This window comes from Heterodontus francisci, chromosome 39 (assembly GCF_036365525.1).
Source record: "Heterodontus francisci isolate sHetFra1 chromosome 39, sHetFra1.hap1, whole genome shotgun sequence".
Classification (NCBI taxonomy): domain Eukaryota; kingdom Metazoa; phylum Chordata; class Chondrichthyes; order Heterodontiformes; family Heterodontidae; genus Heterodontus; species Heterodontus francisci.
This window is the reverse complement of record NC_090409.1, coordinates 9886569-9891296: the sequence shown is the minus strand read 5'-3', so window position 1 is coordinate 9891296 and position 4728 is coordinate 9886569.

Sequence of the window (4728 nt, the reverse complement as noted above, 5' to 3'; positions counted from 1 at the left end):
CTCACTGTTACTCTCTCCATCTAGAGGGAGGATGAAAAATAGAGGCATATATATAGGCATCTTTACTCTGTATCTAACCCCACACTGTGCCTGCCCCGGGAGTGTTTGATCGAACAGAGAAGACAGAGATTTAGTCTGTAGCTTACTCCAGGCTGTACTCGGCTTGGAAAGATTTGATGGGACAGTGTAGCCGGAGCTTTACTCTGCATCCCTGGAGTTTAGAAGGTTAAGGGGTGAATTGATCAAATTTTATAAGATAATAATGGAAACTCTTCTCACTGGATGGGGAGTCTCAGACGAGGGGCACAGTCGTTAATCGGACATTAGTCTAAAAGACGTTCAAGAGTGAAATTAAGAAACACTTCTACACACAAAGGGGAGTAGAAATTTGGAACTGTCGTCCACCAATGACCCCTCCCTATCTCTGCAATATCCTCCAGCTCCACAATCTTCCAATATCTGCGATCCTGTAATTCTGGCCTCTTGAGCATCCCCCATTTGAATCGTTCCAGCATTGGTGGCCGTACCTTCACGTTGCCAAAACTTAACTCTGGAATCCCTTTCTGAAAGCTCTCGTTCTCACCACTTCTCATTCCTCCTTGAAGACGCTTCATAAATCTAGCCTCTTTGACCAGGATTTTGGTCCGCTAGTCCAATATCTCCTTAAGTGATTCGGTGTCAAATTTTCATTTTCTTTATTCATTTGTTTGATGCGTTACTGACCAGGCCAGCATTTATTGTCCATTCCAAATCGCCATTGAGAAGGTGCTGGTGAGCGTCCTTCTTGAAATACTGCAGTCCATGTGGTGTAGCTGCACCATCGTGCTGTTAGGGAGGTAGTTCAAGAATTTTGACCCAGTGACGGTGAAGGAGCAGTGATCTCATTCCACGTCAGCATCTATGTGACTAATCACTGAAGGTGGCAGGGCAGAATGCGAAAGTTGTTCAAAGGCATAAGGAGTCCTGGGCTTTATAAACAGAGACATCGAATATAAAAGCATGGAGGGATTAGAAAGGATGCAGAAAAGTGAAAGTGGGGAAAAGGCATAAGGAGTCCTGGGCTTTATAAACAGAGACATAGAATATAAAAGCATGGAGGGATTAGCGAGGATGCAGAAAAGATTCACAAGCCTGTTTTCAGGGACGAGGGACTTCAGTTAAGCGGTTAGATTTTAGAAGCTGAGGTTGTTCTCTGTGTCTCTCCCTTTGTCTCTCCCTCCTACTATCTCTGACACCAGGAGAGAGACAGAGGGAGAGAGGGCTCGATATGTAGTCAGAGAGGGGGCTGTAGAGAGGGACAAGGTTGGAGAAAGAGGTCGTTGGGATAGATAGAAAGGGAGAATGTAATTTGGATTAATTTGATACAATCGTTCACTGCCGTCTGCATAAATATATTCGAGATAGGTATGGAGAGAGAAACATCGGGAGAGAGGGGAAATGTAAAGGAGATCTCATTGAAATGTACAAAATTCTGAAGGGACAGGATAGCGTAGACACTGAGAGATTATTTCCGCTGGTTGGGGAATCTAAAACACGGGGTTCCAGTCTCAGGAGAAGGGGCCGATCATTTTGGACTGAGATGAATGGAAAATACTTCACTCAAAGGGTTGTGAATCTTTGCAATTCTCTATCCCAAAGGGTTGTGGATGCTCCATCGTTCAATACGTTTAAGGCTGGGACAGATTGAGTTTTGGTCTCTCGCAGACTCGGGAGTGGGGGTGGGGGCGGAAGTGGAGCTGAATCCGAAGATCAGCTATGATTGTGTTGAATGGCGGAGCAGGCTCGATGGGCCATATGGTCGACTCTTGCTCCTATTTCTTGTGTTTTTATGTTCTCCATCTGTCCCTCTCTCTCTCTCTCTCTCTGTATCTCTCTCCCTCCCTCTCGCTATTGATCTCTCTGTCTCTCTCTCTATCTGTCTCTCTCTTTCTCCCGACATGTGAGCTATCATTAGGGGTCGAGTTAAATCACAAAAAATAAACACTTCAACTGTCTGCTAGGGCATGAGTAGCAGATTGTGTGGATATTTTATATCAGCATTCATACAATATAGGAAACAAAGTATATATGTGGTGGGATGCTGCAAATTTTATATCTATTTTACTCAAATTCTTTGACTGATATCAATGAGTTGTTCCTTTCTATAGGAGCTGCGGTGACCTCGCCCGTGACACAGAAACCACCGACAAGAGCATCAGGTGAAATCTTTCTTTCCTGAAGTCCGTGTTTCCTGTTTGTTTCTGACTGTCGCAGCCAATTACATCAGGAGGGAGCAGAGTGAAAAGGCTGAGGGGATTTGCAATTCATTTTTAAATGAAAAAGTGCACCAGAGCAAGTGTGTGTGGGTGTAAGTAATAGTGAATATAGGAGGAACACAGAATCATAGAATATTACTGCATAGTGTGAGGCGATTCGGCCCAGTGACACTCTTCTGGCTCTTTTGTTGAACAATCCGGTTCGCCCCACTCTCCCCACTCCTTCCCCCAGCCCTACGATTTCTACCGCCCCCATTCAATTACTTATTCAATTCTCCTTTTAGAAGCTACTATGGATCTGTATCCACTGTCCTATCAGGCAATGCATTTTAAATCTTAAACACTCGTTGCATTTAAAACAAATGTTTGTCCTCATGTCACCTCTCGTTCTTTCCCCAATCACATAAAGTCTGTGCCCTCTGTGCATCGATCCTTCAGCCACTGGATTTGTTTTTACTCTATCTAAAACTTTCCTGATGTTAAATACCTTTATCAAATCTCCTTTTAAGCTTCTCTTCTCGAGGGAGAGCCCCAGCTTCTCCAGTCTACCAGTATACATGTAGTGATTTAATCACTGGAACCGTTCCAGTAAATCTCTTCCGTACATTCACATTGGGTAAGTGACAGGACACGGAGAGTCGTGGTGCACTGTGGTTTCAGACTGGAGGCTGGTATAGACTGATCAGACAGCCAGATGTGATGATCCTGAAGGAATACCCTCCATTGTAAAAATCCAGCAAGGTATTGCCCCTCTATGCCCTCGTGATATTGTTTGCAAAAATCTTGAAATCTATGTCCCTGGTTATTGCCGTCTCTGCTAAGGAAAATAGGCCCTTCCTATCGATTCGATCCAGGTCACTCAACTTTTTATACACCTCAATCAAATATCCCTTCAACCTCCTCTCTGCCAAAGAAAACAACTCCTCCTGTCCAATCATCCCTCATTGCAAGATTCTCCAATCCCAGCATGGAAAGAGAGGTAGGGAGCATTTCTTGCGGGAAATCTCTCTCCATATGTGTCTCTCTCTTTCCCTCTCTTTTACTCTTTCAATTCCTATTTCCGTTCTATGTTCATCTCTCCGCTTTTCTTTCTCCATCTCTTCCTCCCACTGTCAATTCTCCAGTCCAATCTCTCCCTCTTGTGCTCCAGACGGGGAAAGGGGGAAAGAGAGACAGAGACATGGTGTCGTAGGCAGTGAGAGATGGGGAGACAGGAAGATTGAGGATGGACAGTGTAGAGGGTGCTTTACTCGGGATCGAACAGCGTGCTTTACCTGTCCTGTAAGTGTTTGATTGGGACAGTGTAAAGGGAGCTTTCGTCTGCATTTAACATTGCCGAAGAGACAGAAAACAGAGAGTAGTTGTAAACGGTTGTTTCTCAGACTGGTCGGAGATGTACAGTGGTACATGCAATTGTGCACAGCAAGTTCCCACAAACAGCAAAATGATCATGAGCAGAACCTCGTTGTAGTGATTTTGTTTGCGTGATAAGTATTGGCCAGGACATGAGGGAGAACTTCACCGAGCCCACACGGGCACGGTGGACGACTGGCCTCTTTCTCTATTTGCACATTTGCGATTTCATGAGTTCAAAGTGGACTGTTCTAGTTCGAATTTAAATAAAACTGTTCCCTCTGGTTTGTGATTATCCCTCTTAGCTCAACCCTTGGGATCCAGGTTTTATTCCACTCTGTTTATATCATCCAATATTTCACACTCCTCCGTAACCACAATAACTGCATCATACCCCTCTTTTGTGACTATTTCGCAATAGTGTTGTTCCTGTATGAAAGGAACAGTGACAGTGGGGTTACAACATTGGGTAAGAGACAGAACATAGAGAGTAGTGGTGAAAAGTTGTTTCAGACTGGAGGGAGCTGTCGAGTGGTGTCCCCCAGAGTTTCGTTTTTGTACCACTGTACTTTCTGATGTATATGAATGACCTGACTTATGTTACAGGGTAGAATTACAAAGTTTGCAGATGACACAAAACTTTGGAAATGTATCAAAGAAGGAAAAGAAAAGTAGTAGACTTCAGGAGGCTATTAGCAGTCTGGTGAATTGGACAGCCACATGGCAGATTAACTTCAATGCTGAGAAATGTGAAATGATGGATTTTGGAAGGAAGACTGTGGGACAAGCAATCGTATCTAAATTATACAATGTTAAAGCGGGTTCAGGAACAGAGAAACCTTACACATACAAGAGCTGACAGTCTCCTTCTCTCTCTCCCCCCTCTCTCTCTCTCCACCAATTTCACTCACTCTCTTCCTCTTTCAATACCAATCCTAACTTTTCGCTGACCCCTTCTTGGTTGAACAGTACCAGGTAATATTTCATCGCATTGTTTAAAGGAGCAAGTTACATTTCTGTGGTATTTTTTATAGCTTAAGGATTTCATTTGGAGCTTGGGTTCTGTCAGGTAAATGTCATTTCTCACCATGAAAAGTGTCACAATTCGAATGGGAAATGT